We start from the raw sequence: 18,101 nt of genomic DNA on the forward strand, positions 1-18,101 counted from the left end.
ATGTGTCTTAGCACTAACAGCTGCAGCTCGCAGAACAAATGGCTGAGAACCACATCACGTATGGAACAGGGCAAAGGACATCTGTGTGTTGTGAGCATGCTGTGTATACAGCAATAAATAGCCGGAAAGGAGGAGGGCTCTGAACCCAAAACAGACACACCACACACTTTCGGTCCATGTCCTGCTGCTCCAAATCTTTTTTGATGTGCAATTGTGTAAACTTGATAATATGGACAACAAAACCTGCAGTTTCCTATCCTAGCAATTTCCCAATTGTTTTTTTTTTTTGTTTGCTATTCCTTTCTACACTGCTCAAAAAAATAAAGGGAACACTTAAACAACACAATGTAACTCCAAGTCAATCACACTTCTGTGAAATCAAACTGTCCACTTAGGTAGCAACACTGATTGACAATCAATTTCACCTGCTGTTGTGCAAATGGAATAGACAACAGGTGGAAAGCATAGGCAGTTAGCAAGACATCCCCAATAAAGGATTGGTTCTGCAGGTGGTGACCACAGACCACTTCTCAGTTCCTATGCTTTCTGGCTGATGGTTTGGTCACTTTTGAATGCTGGCGGTGCTTTCACTCTCGTGGTAGCATGAGACGGAGTCTACAACCCCCACAAGTGGCTCAGGTAGTGCGGCTCATCCAGGATGGCACATCAATGTGAGCTGTGGCAAAAAGGTTGCTGTGTCTGTCATTGTAGTGTCCAGAGCATGGAGGCGCTACCAGGAGACAGGCCAATACATCAGGACACATGGAGGCCGTAAGAGGGCAACAACCCAGCATCAGGACCGCTACCTACAATTTTATTTTTTGTTTGTTTATATACTGCCTTTATTCTTTTTACAAACAACTCAAGGTTGAGAACATATCCAAGGTAACTTTTTCATCTGATTTTCCCAACAACAGTCCTATGAGGTAAATTGGGCTGAGAGACAATGACTAGCCCAGCTAGTTATCCAGGTGGCTTTTAAGGCTGGATTTCAACTCATGATCTCCCGCTTTCTATCCTGGTACCTTAATCACTAGACCTAACTGGCTCTCTCTTGCATTTTATTAAATGTGGAGTTCCGACACTACTTATAGGGAAAAAATATGACATGGTCTTTGGAGGAAACAATAACTTAAAAGAAGTAACTGCTAGTAAATGGAGTCAGTTTTCCCCCCTCCAAATTATTAGCATAAAAATTGTAAAATACAACACAAAAATATTTCCAATTTTAAAAGTATATTTGAGCTTAAATGTATATAGTGGGACTGGCAACAACATAAGAATAGAGTATATATTAAAAGAAATATATTTTAAATTGCTTATCATTGACTAAAATGCTACTACTACTATTATTTTTATTAAAAAGTATTAATTTCCCATTAGAGCTGGTATAGAAGAATGTAAGGCTCAGTTACATTATATTTTCTTTGCTTTGATCTAAGCTTTTGGGGTACTTAAAGGTCATAAATTCTCCATTATTAGCTGAAACAAAGGAAGTTATTGTAAACCTTCCAAATCTTGTCCCCCACCTCCACCCAAGATAAGCTGTAACCAGATTTCTAACAAAGCTATTATAGTATAAGCCAGATTGGGAAGCTGAAATATATTCTGGAAGCAGCCATTAACAAACCAGGTCTGCGCTGTTGCCAAGAAAAGTACACAGTATGTTCGCACCCATAAAGGCAACAGGAGTTAAGTGCAATTTGAATATTTTACTTTTTAATATTAATTGTGTTGGGAGATGTGTGTTCAAAAGGCAAGAGACACTTTAATCAAACAGGAATAGATAAATAATACACTAGAATAGAATAGAATAGAATAGAATAGAATAGAATAGAATAGAATAGAATAGAACTTTGTCGCTTTAAATCGGGGGAGGGGCAACCTCAGGGCCTGGGGGACAGATCTGGCCCTCACGGTGCTTAGATCTGGCCCCGCAGGCCTGCCCTGGAAACAGTGACGAACCAGCCTGCAATGCCTCTGTCAATGAAAATGGAGCACGGGAGAGCCCTGTGCAGCCCACACGGGCTCCTTTTTGGGCAGCAACGGTCTTCTGCAGCTTTCCGCCAACAAAAATGGAGCCCGGGGAGACTGCACGTGGCCCGCCCGAGCCCCATTTTCAGCCACAACAGCTTCCTGCTAGCAAAAACGGAGCCCGGGCGGGCTGCACACAGCCTCCCTAAGCTACGTTTTCGCTGTCAGAGGGCCGGCCACACAGACCCTGGCCCCCTGAGGTTGAACACAACCCAAATGTGTCCTTCAATGAAATCAAGTTTGACGCCCCTGCTTTAAATGTACACTAAGCAGCATACGTTAAAATGAAATTTCATTGCATTCATCTGTCATCTGCACCTCTATAACTGCCTGGTTTGGTTCTGCAACCCAACAGGACAGACATAGACTTCAGAGACTGCAGAAAAAACAATTACTACCAACCTGCCTTCCATCGAGGACCTGTAGACTTCACGAGTCAAAAAGAGGGCTGTGAAAATATTTAAAGACCCCTCACATCCTGGACATAAACTGTTTCAACTCCTTCCCTCAAAACGACGCTATGGAACACTGCACACCAGAACAATATCGCCTAATAAGGGTAATTATAAATTAGCATTTCTTGCCTTCTGGGGCAGAAAGTATGGGCTAGTGAGAAGGCTGTCTTTTGCAAGCCTGGGAAAATGGAAAGGACCAAGTCAGTTCACAAAATAACCAAGTGAGGAAAAAGAGAAGCTGTCTACAGCCTTGCGTGTGTATATATATATAGAAGGTCATGCTACGAGACAGGAAGTGTCTTTCAATTCAGTGACAGGATGAGTAAGAAAACTGGATTCAGTGTTTGAAGCTCCCCTTTCCCAAGATGATTCAGTGTTCTGCAGAAGATTTTTTGAACTAAGAAAAGATCAGAGTTATAGATTATTTATTACCCACCGTCTATGTTTTAAATGACGGAAAACAGCCACATGTTAAACCAGGTTCAAGTTTATCTTTAGCTATGATTCGTCTCTAGTCTGATATTTCTCAACCTGAACAACTTTAGTTTACTTTACTTTATTGTCATTGTACCTCGTATAACGAAATCAAACACCATCTTCAGTGCACATCATGACCATGAAAATAAACACAAACACACATCCTTCACCCTTCACACATTGAACCAGAAACCCCGACACCACACCAATACTGCACTATACAGCAGAATTCAAAAGAGTTACTGCCCTGGGATAGAAGCTGTTTTTCAGCCTATTTGTCCTTGTTTTTATTATTCTGTACCGTCTGCCAGAGGGTAATAGTACAAAAAAAAATAATTGAAGAAATAGGCACCATCTTCCAGAATTCCCCAGCCGATGGGGGAATTCTGGGAATTGAAGTCCACATCTCTTCAAGTTGTGAAGACTGAGAAACACTGCTCTAGTCCAGGGGTCTCCAACCTTGGCCACTTTAAGACTTGTGGACTTCAACTCCCAGAGCAAAGCTGGCTGAGGAACTCTGGGAGTTGAAGTCCACAAGTCTTAAAGTGGCCAAGGTTGGAGACTGCTGTTCTGTTGCATTCTTCTTGCCGGAATCTGCTGTTGCTGCTAAGCTGTGAACAGCTTCTAGGATAAAATAGCTGCCTGCAACAGAACCTGACAAGGAGGGGCAATTCCCTGCTGAAGCTGACAGGTGTTTAAACAGGTGGGAATTGATTTAGCCTTTGAATACAAAATTGTGATCTCTTGGGAGGCACAAAAATATTTATGAAAAGTTTGCTAATTCACATTTTTTTTGGATGCAGTGAACAACTGCTGCTTTTCCAAAAATGTTTCATGTCTACATACATTTGTTTCTTCTCTCCAGCCATATTATTGACACTTCTTTAACTATGTTTACTGGCTCTGTATTATTTTTAGCAAATCTTCAAATGGTTCGTCAATCAATACTGTAACTTAGTTCATCTAACTTACTAGTTCCCCTTTTTCCTTCCACCTTTCCCAGGCTTCTCAAGAGAGCTTACAGACTTCATGTAATCTGTCCAAATATTTGACAGTTTGAGCCTTAGTTATTGTGGCTTGAATGAGAACTATGGACCGATTTGATTGATGGTCCATTTGTTTTCTTGGTCATTCGTGGTATTCTCAGATCCTCTTCAAGGCCAAAATTCAAAAGCACTGATGTTCTGCTTCTTCCAACTTCCTCTTTTGCAGATTATCATAGGAAAAACCATTGCCTACACCTTTCTGAAGGTTGTAGCTAGAGACACAAGCAGATGATGTGAAAATCCAAAGCTTTTGCTTCCCGTTATCATAAGAGCATCAGCAAATGGATAATTTTCTTTATGCTTGACGGAATTTGAATAAAAGTAAATCCTTTGTAGTAATTTGGCCCGTTTTCAAATGTGTAGGTGACAAAGACTGCTTGGCAGTTTTACTTTTCATGTTTTTATATCTGGGGAGGACAACTTACAGTTCACGTACTCTTTTATGCTTCCCAAAACAATCTCTTTTGATTGTGCCAACAGGTTTGAGATGGAAAAGCCATTCACGTAGAATATTTCTAAGATTAAGAATTAAGGTAAAAGTAAAGGTTCCCCTCGCACATATGTGCTAGTCATTTCCGGCTCTAGGGGGCGGTGCTCATCTCCGTTACAAAGCCAAAGAGCCAGCGCTGTCCGAAGACGTCTCCATGGTCATGTGGCCAGCATGACTAAACGCCGAAGGCGCACAGAATGCTGTTACCTTCCCACCAAAGTGGTCTCTATTTTTCTAAGCATTTTCTTTCGAACTGCTAGGTTGGCAGAAGCTGGGACGAGTAACGGGAGCTCACTCCGTTACGTGGTGCTAGGGATTCGAACTGCCGAACTGCCAACCTTTCTGATCGACAAGCTCAGCGTCTTAGCCACTGAGCCACCATGTCCACCTAAAGATTAAGAATTATCCATTCCCAAATCCATAAGGGGAAAAAAAAAAGATATAATCTCAACCACAAAGATTTGTCCTGCCTACTTCCTGCCCCCATTGCAAAATATTCTATTTTTGCCCTGCCTGCCCTCCCCACTTTTCCTCTCTGGCAAAGTTGCCCATCCCAAGATGAATGGATGATGATTTCTTCAGAAGGATGACTGGTACTTTTTATATTTCTTGGCTGAACTAGGTGAAATCTGCAGACATACTTGTCTGTCTGAGTTGATCCAGCCTGCCAACTTTCAGATGAATGGCTCCAGGCAATTGTGAGCATGAGTCGCCTGGAAAGTTCATGAATCTTCAAGAAACTTATTCATTCTCAATCCCACCCCCATCCCCCCACCCCAATGCTTTTTTGTAATACTGTTGGAAAATTGTCATTCAGACCTGAAACCACCTAAGAAGGTAGTAAAATTACAGAGCAGATGCAGCATTCGGATGCAGGGAGAACATTTGCATTTTAGAAGGGAACGGTTTATTTCATTTTCTTTTTGGCTACTTGAATGATTACATATGTGCACGTAAGTCCGAAAAGCTTCACAAAAAAAGCCACATGTCTTGTTCTGAAAAATATATCATTACATGACCTGAGAGGAGTAGGGTTCAGTGCTCTGCTTGTTAAATAAATAACAGCTGGGTTTTTTAAAAAGCAAAGCAAAAAAACAAAACAAAACCCTGAGGCAAAGACTGAATTAGATGAACCAATAATCTGATTTGATCTAAAACAGGGGCCTCCAACTTTGGCTGTTTTAAGACTTGTGGACTTCAACTTCCAGAGTTCCTCAGCCAGCTTTGCTCTGGGAGTTGAAGTCCACAAGTCTTAAAGTGGCCAAAGTTGGAGGCCCCTAATTTAAAACACCACTTTAGGCTCTATGAGTCCTCATTCACATATGGTCTCTAATGGTCTAATCTGCTATAGATCTTTATATGCTTCATATTAGAGACCGTCCCACAACTGAGCCCAAAATTTCCACTGCTAACCGAGGCAGTTATTGAGTTTTGTCCCATTTTACAATCTATTTTTGCCACAGTTATTAAGTGAATCTCTGCTACTGTTAAGTGAACCATGTGGTTATTAAGCGGATCTGGCTTCCCCGCTTAACTTTGCTCGCTGGAAGCCAACTGGGAGGTTACAACTGGTGATCATACGACCCCAGAACAGTGCAACTGTCATTAAGTACATGCCAGTGGCCAAGTGCCTGAATTTTGATCACGTAGCCATGGGGATGCTGCAACAGTCATAAGTGTGAAAATTGATCGTAATTTACTTTTGTCCTGTGCCACTGTAACTTTAAATGGTCACTAAATGAATAACCATATAAATGACTAGCCATATAGGGCAATATGTTTTTCTAGGAGTCCTCAACCCCTCCATGTAGACCCCGCAGGCCAGATGCATCATGCGCAGGCCATGCCCACCCCAGCTCCGTGAATGGGAAAACCACATGGCAGCAATGTGACGTGGCGAGTTTGACACCTGTGATAATAGATGGAAAGGAATCAGAAATTCACTGGATTCTACTTGTGAAAGCTGTGAATACCTTGAACTGAGTCTATTCTTGGTTTTCAGCTTGGGAGTCAATGATATAAGCAGTAGTACCAAGGATTAATGGGGCACAGTGGCTCAATAGATAAGGTGCTGAGCTTGTCAATCAGAAAGGTCAGTGGTTCGAATCCCTAGCGCCATATAATGGAGTGAGCTCCCGTTATTTGTCCCAGCTTCTGCCAACCTAGCAGTTCGAAAGCATGTAAAAATGCAAGTAGAAAAACAGGGACCGCTATTCCATCAGAACTGAAGAAACTTCTTGGATAAGAAGCAAAATGTCTTCAAAGAAAGTCCAGTTGCCTTTTGAAAAAAAAATCACCTTTGGGACAATGGGCAAGAAGATCCTCTACTGTGTAATCCGTTCTACTCTTATCATTTCACACTGAATTGGATTTTCCTGAGTCCATTTCAACAGACCTTTCTGAAAGAAATCCATGCCCCATTACGTTGAGGCAACTAAGACCACAGACACAAAGCAAGAATACATAAATTAAAATCTAGAGCTTTCCCTGCCTACGTTAAATTTTTATTTCCCCAAATAGTTCCCACTGTAACTCTAAAGAGTTACATAAAGACCCTTAATGTCAAAGCTTCTAAAATTAAAATTACTGCTTACTCCTAAATGATGCACACAGAGGTTCACTTTTTGAACCACCACTGTTCTGCAAAGAGGTAAGAGGGGATTTTATCTGTTCTTACTGAAACCAAACGTGGCCATGAAATTTTGCTATATTCAAGTGTGACGTGAAAACTCCTGGGACGCTTGTGAAGAATTGGATATATCTGTGTATCAGTCTTAAGCTGCACAAAACATTCCAGTGCTTGGTAAATGGGAGTGCAAATTTTCAGGATCGAATATTCATTCTTCCTTTGTCTCAGTAAGAGAACAATTAATTTGTGAATATCTGTACTATATTTTTTTCCCCTCTGGAGAAATTGAGTTGGTTATTCCTCAGAGGTAACACCCTGAATAGTGGGTTAAGCAATAGGAAAAAAAAAGTGGTTTTAAAAAGTGATAGCAGTAAAGGAATGACATACTTTCGGAATCTGAATTAAGATTACATTCCCTGCTTCAGGGAAGAGGTGACTGAAGTACTCCCCAAAGCACCAGAGGGCAGGACAAGAAGTAATGGGTGAAAGTTTGTTAAAGAGAGATCCAACCTAGAAGTAAGGAGAATTTTTCTGGCCGTAAGAATAATAAATGAAATAGTTTGCCTTCTGGAGTTGTGGTGCTCCAGGTTTTAAAAAATGAGTAGACAATCATTTAACTGGGATGGTATAAGGCTCATATTTTTAGCAGGAGGATGGACTATAAGACTCCAAGGTCCCTAAAAGCCCTACAATTCTGTTCTAAGATCAGCAGATGTCCTCTATAATAGTGAAAACTGGGTAAACACTTGACACTTTCTTTTTATTTGGATCACAGGAAGTCAAATTCTGGGTCATGTTTGTTTGCTGTCTACCAGCTAGGTTGCCCATTCATATAATGCGTTTATTCAGCTCAGCCGAACACCTAGTAGCAGGGGTGGGATTCTACCAGTTCTAGAACTGGTTGTTAACATTCTAAGCAGTTTGGAGAACCGGTTGAAATTACTGGCCTAATCCTGTAAGGAAGGCAGGAAGGAAACATTCTGGTGTTGCTTACAGAAACTGCCTCTCCATTAACCCTTATTACATTCTTGGCAGGACTGGACTTCCTATCTCAGGACCTTCTCTGGAGTTTTTTCCCCCTCCTTGCTGGTACTTTGCTTGTGTGGAGTGACCATTCAAAGTGACAATGGTACTGAAAAAAGTGACTTATGACCCTTTTTCACACTTTCGACTGCTGCAGCATCCCCACAGTCATGAGAGGCTGGGCGAGGAGATGCGTGCCTCGATGTGAGTGATACTGAGTTGGCCATGCCCAGCCAGTAACATGACCACCAAGCCACGCCCACCAACTAAGCCACGCCCACAGAACCGGTTGTTAAAAAATTTGAATCCCACCCCTGCTTAGTAGGTGTTTAATATGCTAAGCCTGGTTACTGTTAACTTTGGTGAGGTTACCTGAAGTTTGGCATACTGAGCAAACTAGCAGATTTGGTTAGTTAATGATTTATTCTAGGGTGAAATTGGAAAGACGTGCTACTTCAATAATAAAATTTACTGTGCTGTGCAAACCCAGTTCAAGTTCTCCTAAAACCCTCGTGTCCTCCTTGATAGTCTGTGGGTGGCCTTAATATATTGACAAAGTGCTAACGAAGCAGCTGCAAGCTTTGAAGTTATGCCGATGATAACTCGGGGATGTCAAACTCACGAGAACACGTTGTCGTCCTGTGACATATCGCAACTTTTTTCCCCTTTGCTAAACCAAAGTAGGTGTGGCCAGCACAGGACACATCCGGCTCGTGGGCAGCGAGTTTGACACCCCTGTGATAACTAAACTGAAATAAGAAATATGATCAGACTTTGAAACTTGCTAGATTTCTATTTACTGGAGAAACGATTTGACTAATTCAGGTAAACATGGCACTGATATCCATTAGTTACACAAAGATGGTGTTTGCTACAATCATAGGTTCTGTTTATTAGGGAAAAACTGATATGACACTCTGCTTTCCTATGTAACACTATTAGCTATTGTAACCAAACCTGTTTTATAACATTCCGAAATAAAATGTGGCACACTTGTTTCATGGATAAAATAATTTTGGCAGACATAAGGGGGAAAGTCTGTGTAAAATTTTTTTCTATCACTATTCAGCTTAGGAGTTGAGGTGCTGTGGACACATAGATTCCATCTTAGCCAAGGTCCTACTTTTAATCTGTTTTATTGAGATAGCACTCTACTATCACTTTACTTCAATATTTTTAATGATGTTGTGAAGACTGCACTGGTTTGAGAAGAGGGGATTCTTTTTCAGGTCTTTTTATTAAAAAGGGGAAAACCTGCAACATCTGAGCAGGAGGGGTTTCTGAATGTCTGGCACATCCCCCTCCCTGCGAATTATTTATGTACCTTAAAAAATTAGAACACAGAACAAGGATAGTAGGGTTCAAAGGTTTTTCTTAGTTCAAACCCCTGGTCAAGGCAGGATGTCCTATACCATTCTGGCAGTCATAACCATGTGAGTGGTGCTAGTAGGAGGCTACTACGTACATTTGAGATGGGTTTTTTTTTCCTTCCTCCTTAGTCCTTTGAGTTTTTGCCTCTCAACCCTGAAAAATGCTAGGATTTCACAAAACCTAGTTTGTAGAAAAAAAAAATTAATTCTGGAGGGAGCATATCTCTTTGTATGGCTCCATGCAAATACTTTTTGGTGTACTTTTTTATTTTAAAAATGCCATTTTTCTTCTGGAGGAAGAAATGCCGAGCATTAAAAAATATCTGGACTTGAGCATAAATTGTTATTATATATTGATCGTATATATGCATGCATCAACGTGAAAAGTTACTAATGCAACAGTTTAATAAAGTCTCAGATAATTTCTGCGGCTGTAACATAGCTCTGGAAAGCTGTAAAAATTTCAGGCTTTTATTTGATGTTTGAATTCATAATATAATATAATAATTTATTTGCCCTTGGGCCATATCAAAGCACAGTGTTCCAGAAACAAATTATTATTGAAATTTGATAAAAGCAATTTAAAATGGAATTGGAAAATATAATTAACAATTTGGAATAATTAGAATAACTATATTAAGAATTTTTTCTTTACTTCTAAGTATTTCTAATTCTTTATCTCATATTAATCTCATATTAATATTGATATCAATAGATGAATTAAAACCTCTACAAGTCTGTTCTACAAATGTTGTAGAAATGAGTATTATTTCATGATTTACATGTGTCAGAGTGTTCCTATTCCTATGTTTATGCCTTTGGACTATTTGAAGCAGACTGATAAATTACTAGGACGTTTCTTTTTGCAGAAAAAGCTCTTAGATTTTCTTTATCTAAATAGAACTAAGGAGAAATTTCCTGACAGTGAGAACAATAAACCGGTGGAATGACTTGCCTTCAGGTTGCTCCATCACTGGAGGCTTTTAAGAGACTGGACAGCCATTTATCTGAAATGCTACAGACTCTCCTGCTCAAGTAGAGGATTGGACTAGATGATCTCCAAGGTCCCTTCCAACTCTGTTATTCTGGCTGTCCTATGATGAGATAGGTTTTACCTTTCCTGACTTTCTACTTCATCACTAGGACTATATTTTGATTTCTATCTCTCTATGGAATCAAATTACAAATGCAATGTAAGAAAATTAAGTGATCCCTCTGATAAAAAGCCAGGGTTTTGGTTGTTCCTTTTTTTTTGCTCCTGATTCAACAGCGTTTCTAAAACACCACTATGCCATTTGCCTCATGCTAGCCAAGCAGCATTCAACACAGTTGTGTGAAGAGGAGGGGAGAGAGTAAAAACAAATTCGAAAGGAACAAAAAAAGATAAGATAGATATAAATTCCTAGAGGACCCATCACCCAGACAATATATATTTAAAACCACCTTTAGAGATTGGGTTGGGGTCAGTCCCGGAGCTGGGGATATCAATGAGAACCATGATTTCTCTCTGCTTTCTTTCTGATCAACAGAAATGATTGGGGAATATATTGCTCAGCTGTGAATAAGCCTGATCACACAGACTTTTATAATCAAAGACTCCGTAGCTACACCTGACTGCTGTTCCTTTGCTTTCATTTCCCATACATAAAATAAACGAAACTTTTAAAATATCTTCCCCCGCTGCTGCCTTCTTCTTGTGCATTGATAGTGTTCCCAGGATATTCTAGTTTTTAATATTGAATTTTTTTAAAAAATCTTAATAAAACAAATTCCTTCTCTTCTGAACAGTAAAAAAAAAAGTGTATTTGCAGATTGCTCTTTGGTTGAAGCAGAAAAAGGGAAAGAGTGAAGGTGCCAGTCTTTTCCCACCCAGAGAATCTGCTGAATGAGATGCCTGTTCATTCAAACTATTTGCAATCTGTATTTGCTACTCTTTTAACCCCTTAAAGTCATGTGCTCATATTTTTTTCCCCTGCCTTTCCACCAGCCCTCTGGAGGCAAAGATCAGAATTAAGAAAAATGTCTTTCATATAAATCAATCCTTTGTTGTGATGAATACCCCAGAAATAATCCGGCTGAACATCCATTTCCAGGAGGCTCCTGTGCATTTGCAACCTAAGTATCTATTCGGGTTTGTAAATCTTATAAGGAAAAATAATCCTCTTTTTCAAAATCCAAAATAAATCTTCCTAATCTGTAATTGGTAGGGGCAACTAGCCTTAACGCTGTATCGGAGCAATGGCTTGAACGGTTTTCCCCTTGATGCTCAAAGTAGGATAAAATACCACGATTTAGACATGTACAACACTCCATTCTGCTGAGGGATGAATGAGGGATTTATGTTGGCTAATGCTTCTGAATACTAACAGGAGTATTCGCAGAAGTCCTCATATGCTCTTACAGAAGAACGTGCCAGCCCAGTTTTAGGCTTCGGCAATCAGCAATGTCAACGGAAGTCAAAGCTTCCAATCATCGTGGCAAAAAAATCCAGGCTGCAAAATTAGGGATGAAATTTATTCAAACTTCAGTCAGGCCCTGAAGAGGAAGCCTGTCAAGAAGCTATCTGGAGCCTCCATCCTGTGTCGCCCATTGCATAATTCCAATGAAGACAGAATTCCACAACCCTCATTATAGGGAAAAGTTGGAATGAAGACTGATGCAATCGCTGGATGATTTTCAGTGTGTCCTCTGTTCTATGGCCAGCCTACATTTGGTCTCCATTTAATGATCTCATCTATTCTGCGGACCGGATCAGGCTGTTTACCACATATTGCATCACGGCGACTCTACTTAATTTCTGCATGGGATGACAGACCATTATAAAAAGTCTTAATGAGTTTGAACTCATTGGCATGTTCAAGAGAACCCTGAAGTCCAGCCTATCAAGTTTGGATGAATAAATTGTAGAATAGATGAACAGGTCTGTGGTTGAATAGATAGAAACAGTTTTAAAAAGAAAAGTGTAAGTGATTTAAGCCTGCAATTAGATATTCGTTAAGATGCTAAAGAATACAGTTATAAACACTACAGCCATCCCACCTCAATAAATTGGCCATAAATAATCAGCATATATTAAATTTTCTGATCAGATCAACTAACTTCCCTCTCTCCCAAAAGTAGGGGGATTACATCCTCATATATGCATGCTTTCCCTTAAGCAAACTTTGCAGTTCTCAACACATTACTTCTACAAAATAAAGTTTACAACAAATTCTGCTCTTAATTTCTGTTAATTTTTTTTTACACAAAAGGCCTACTCCAAATAAAGGTATTGATAATGCAAAAATGAAATGTAACCATATTATGTTGTTGAATTCCCAGGTTTGATCATTTTTGGCTCTAGACCAGGGGTCCCCAAACTTGGCAACTTTAAGACTTATGGACTTCAACTCCCAGAGATGCCAAGTTTAGAGACCTCTGCTCTAGACTCTTATGTTAGAAATTGTGGAGACATAGGAACATATAAAGAACATTAACAGCTGTAACAGTATTGCAACTGCACCATAAAATAAATTTCTGCAGAATTCTTGTTCTCTATTCCCAGAAGAATTTTGCTAGATACATGCTACAAGGAATTTATAATTACTTTAGGAGTCTGGGTTTACAGTTACTCATTCTGAATGCAAATGATGCCAGAAGTTTGTCCATTCTAACACATCTCCAATGGTGTATGGGTCTTATTTTGAATCCTAGGCAGGGATTCAAGGACCCATATTGTTTAATAAGTAATTTTCCTGAATTAACTAGTGAAGGTGTTAGGGAAAAAAATCCAGTGATCGCTATATATCATATGTTAGCAGTGATAAGATTCTTATACCTTTGCAACATACTTTGAGATTTCCATCTTTTGGGGTGGGAAGTTTCTATGTGTCTCTTCTTAAATTATCAGATTAGCTCAGTTTCAAGCATTTGACCTTGTCAGAACCAGCTCTCACTGGTGTTATTGCTGGCTACATCCATGTTTGTGGAAACATTACTGTTTCAAAGTTGGCATAACCACTGGGCACAAATGTTTTCACCATTTTCCACTGAAACAAATGTTTTCACCCCAACCTGTTTCTTCTCCAGCTTTAAAGAGATGTACATTTTTATTGCATTATGCAAATTTTGGAGGAAACCTAGTTGAGCATATCTGATTTTTTTTTTTTTTATGGTCATGAAGCAATTCCACAGAAACAATTTAAGACTCTCCCTCTTTCTTTGGCACTTTAATGTGTATATTGTAGAGAATTCAATTTTGGGATTTACAGGAAGAAAAATGAGCATATAAAGCACCAGCTCCAAAACAACTAGGGATAATCTGAAATAATGCAAGAGATACGATTAGAGGCACATCCTCACCACCCTTTGTTTCCACCAGTCACCAAATTATGGGCTTACTTTTCATTCTAGTACATTCGTTTCAATTAAAAACCACTGTTAAAGGAAAATGCTTCATAAGGCCAAAGGTGTTGCCTTTCAGTCCAATAAAGACTAATTTTATCACAATTTCAGAATAGACACACACACACATTCACACACACACAAACAATGGAGTTGCTTTAAATGAAATCTGCTAGCAATTTGAATTAGTATGCGGTTTTAGCTTTAATGATGCATTTCTTTTTCAGAAGAGCATCAGAAAAGCTTGTTGTAGAAATGAAATTCCCCATGATGTAGTCCAAAGTTGAAAAATAACGTCTGTCTTTTAATTTTTAGGCCTACAGATCCTTGGCAATTTCCAATTTTTCCATCAAATGTTTGGCTTTCATAAAGTTCCATTACAGCATTTATTTTTATTTTGTTTCTTTATGTCTCACTAGTTGTCTCCCACTTTTCTCTGGAATTTGGGTGTTATTTGTTTATAGACAATTGCACAACAGTCATCTCTATTTTATACTCCATATACACTTTGATCAATTAATAGTGAAAGTAATCATTTAATAAAACTATTTTTGTATATCATTTCTACATTCATCTGCAAAAGACCAATTCATACTTTGTTGTTTTTGCGTATTTGTTTAAAATCTCACTAAAAAGCAATTATGTTTTTACAAAGGTATGCCTGAATGAATGTAGATAAGAATTGGGAACTTTTGAAGGACTGTAGAACAAAATAAAAACTTACAAGCTTCCATACAGAGCTTACTGTCTTATAACTCTTACAGTTCCCTATTATTAGCAGAACCAGGAACCAAGCACTTGGGAAAAGTAGCAAAATCATATAAACCAAAGTAGAACATACCTTTTTAAACATATGTGCATACTGTAAGTGTATTGTAATCTTCACTTCTGGTAAAGAATTGTGCCATAAAATTGATACTATCTTCTATGATATGCATTTTCTTTTCATTGTGCTTACACATATGATCCTATTGAAGCTTCAAATGAGCGTGTGAGATCTCAAATCACCTAAGAGCTATCCTATTCATCACTGAATCCACACAGAAGACCAGCCAAGTTCAGGATAAGGAATAGACTCTGAAGACATAGTTCAGAGAAATCAGCAAAACCTTTCCACAAAATTATGCCTCAGGAGCTTGGAAGAGAGATGCCCTAATTCATTAACTTGATATGCTAATTAAATGAGCCTTTTTAACTTCAGAAAAAATCTTACTGTGCATTCTTCTTTTAATTGTTCTCTGCATCTATAGTTTTTTGCACACCAAAAGCTAGCACATCAGGTAGAATAGTATTAAGACCATTTGATTACTTTTTAAGGTTCAATATATTTTGATGTATGGCAATAAAACTCCAGGATTACAGAGATGGGACATACCTAAGTCCTAGGATGGTTTCTCAATACTGCTAATTCTCTATACATAAAACAAAATCACATGAATTTTATACCAAGCTTGCTGACAAAAGTAAAAAAAATAAAAATAAAAGCCATGCTATTTCATAACCATTCCATTTCACAACAATTCCATTTCACAATTACGTATCTGTGATCTTCGAAGATTGTATATTGACTATAGTTATTCCCATGAAGCAGATGGATGAACTTTTGAGTAGCCAAGTTTACAGCTGATACTGTCCAAGGATATGCATTGGTGATACGGTTGGGAACTAACAAATGCACTTGTGAATGGATGGAAACTAACCAAGGAGAGAAGCAACCTAGAACTAAGAAATTTCCTGACCGTGAAATGGCTTGCCTTCAGAAGTTATGGGTGCTCCATTACTTGAAGCTTTAAAAAAGAGACTGGGTAGCCATTTGTCTGAAATGGACTTCTGTTTGAGCAAGCACTTGGACCAGAACATCCCAAGCAGTTGGACTAGAACCTAAGGTCCCTTCCAACTCTGTTATTCTGTCCTGAGAAGCTCCATATAGATTCAGTCCATTTCTAGGTGGAAATGCGTACTGTTTAGGGCAGGGGCCCCCAAACTTGGTGACTTTAAGACTTGTGGACTTCAACTGTTGCTATGCTGACTGAGGAAACCTGGGAGTTGGTCCACAAGTTCTAAAGTCGCCAAGTTTGGAGACCTCTGGTTTAGGGGGGAGGAAAAAATAAAGTCATCTCATGGAAAAAGGCCTTCCACATATACAGACCCATTCAATTCAACGAAGACTACATAGGATCAACTTTGGGTAGTTTATATATATATATATCCCTTGCGTTAAGGGCAAAGCAAAAATCATTGGCTCAGAGGTTTTGTCCTTGTCCCCTTGCACTGTGTAGCCTTGAGAAACATACTTCTGGCTTCACTCAACCCGCGTTTTGTTTTTTACAATCACCATCCCAATTTCCCAGAAGCTTCCCCATTTAAAAGGTTTCATCTAACTTCTGAGCATCCTGGATTGGGAATACTTTGCATGGCGCATAACCTCACCGCCACCCCCACCACCCCTTGCCTGCAAACCAACCAACCAAAGTGTCCCTCAAACTCCCATCCTCTTTCAAGATGAAGAGATGGGTCAAAATCCCAAGCCTGGTTTATTTCTCTCTTTTAAGGCAAAAACAAAACAAAAAAAACCCCTAGAAAAGAGATCGGTCCAAGAGGATGTTGGCCTGCATCCAGTATTATTATAATAACGCATCTACTTCAAAAAGGAGGGATTTCGACTCTGGGGCGTTGATCTTTTCTGCAAAACTTGGCGAGGGCTCCTTCTCCTATTCTTTTTTTTTTTCTTTCCCTTTTTTCCCTCCCTTTCCAAGGAAGAGCAGCCGGCGTCTTTCTTCAATGCCAGGATGCACCGGAGCGCCCGCCTTCCTTCCTTCCTTCCTCCCTTTCTTCTTCCCGACACAAGAGAAACCCACCCCGAAGCACAAAGGGGCTTCCCTCGCCACCCAGAAACAAAAGGGCGTGAAAGGGGGCGAAAGACGAGGGCGCAGCCGGGCGCAAAAGCCCGCGCACGGCGCGCCAAGAGGCGTTTGACTCCAAGCCTTACCCACCCCCGCTGCCACGGAGTCCACCGCCGCCGCCTTCCCGGGAAGGTCCCGCGTCGCTCCTCACGTTTTGCCGGGGACCATCCGCTCAGGACGCCCGCCCGCCGGGCTCCTCGGGCTCCCTCCGCGCCCTGCAGCCCCGCTGGCAAGGCTGCCCTAAGTGGCTCGGGGTACGGGAGGTCAGGCGTGAGAGAGAAAGCGAGAAGAGCCCGCCGAGCCCCCCTCCTCCTCCTCCTCCTCCTTTCTTGGCTGCCCCCTAAAAGGACGCCCGCGCGGGTTCTTCCTCGCCGAAGCCTTTTTCCCGCGGCCCTGCGGGTCGACGGAGCCCCAGAGCGGGGCCGAGCGCTGCCAGGCCGGCTTGGGCGCGCGGGAAAAAGGAAGGCAGCCTCAGGCGAGGAGAGTTGGCAAAAGTGCTGGCAAAAGTGAGTTGCCGCCGCCTCCTCCGCCTCCTTTCCCGGCTCTCGCCGTTTCCCTCAGCCGCCACCCCCTCGCCTCGCTGATGTAGACGGAGGAGGAGGAGGAGGAGGAGAGGCGAGGGGAGAGAGAGCCGAGCCCCACCCCGCCACTTCGTTCGCTCTCGCTTCTCCTCCTCCTCCTCCTCCATCTCCAGGGAGCCGCTAACAAGGGCCCTTCTGTGGTTGCCTTTGTCCGAGGCGCCTCCCTTGCGCGCCGGCCTTTGCGCTTGAGGGGGAGTCCTGCCTTGGAGGGCTTCTTTCGGCGGGGCGAGGGAGAAAAAGGCGCCCCGTGGACGGCGACGACGACGCCCTTGGGGGATTCCGCGCGGGAAGTTTGCGCCGAAGCCGGGCGGGGTGTGTGTGTGTGTGTCGGGGGGAGAGTTTGGGATAGGGGCTCGGCTTCGGGGCCGTGCTGAACAGGATTAAGAGCTGGAAGGGACCTTTGGAGGTCTTCTAGTCCAACCCTCTGCTCAAGTAGGAGACCCCCACCCCCATACCGTTTCAGATTAGGTATCTTGTGTATTTCCCCACTCTTGACACCTCGGTAAACAGAAGCGTCGCCTCGCTTGCACACACCACACAATGTGCCTGTTCACCTGAACACCTGCGCCCCAGGCGGCACCCTGGAGCACCAGGAAAAGGTGAACATTGGCTACCTGTGGCTGCTTCTTGTCCTTCAGTTTGCAAATGCGTGATCCACTCTTCTCACCAGATCCCAAGAGCCACACTCTGGTCTAGGCAGCCCTATCCAA

At 41.3% G+C, this 18,101-nt stretch overlaps 1 protein-coding gene across 1 annotated transcript in view; it reads right to left on the reverse strand.

Moving 5' to 3' along the window:
- CHST3 (carbohydrate sulfotransferase 3) overlaps positions 1-17,355 on the reverse strand; it is a 43,101-nt gene extending 25,746 nt beyond the window's left edge. Inside the window, exon 1 of the mRNA XM_087932315.1 lies at positions 16,901-17,355. The gene's annotated coding sequence lies outside the window, so the exon portion shown is untranslated. The remainder of the gene's footprint in view (positions 1-16,900) is intronic.
- Positions 17,356-18,101: the final 746 nt, after the last annotated feature.

The sequence above is a fragment of the Pseudonaja textilis genome, chromosome 4 (genome assembly GCF_049901715.1).
Source record: "Pseudonaja textilis isolate UNSWEBS1 chromosome 4, rPseTex1.2, whole genome shotgun sequence".
Classification (NCBI taxonomy): domain Eukaryota; kingdom Metazoa; phylum Chordata; class Lepidosauria; order Squamata; family Elapidae; genus Pseudonaja; species Pseudonaja textilis.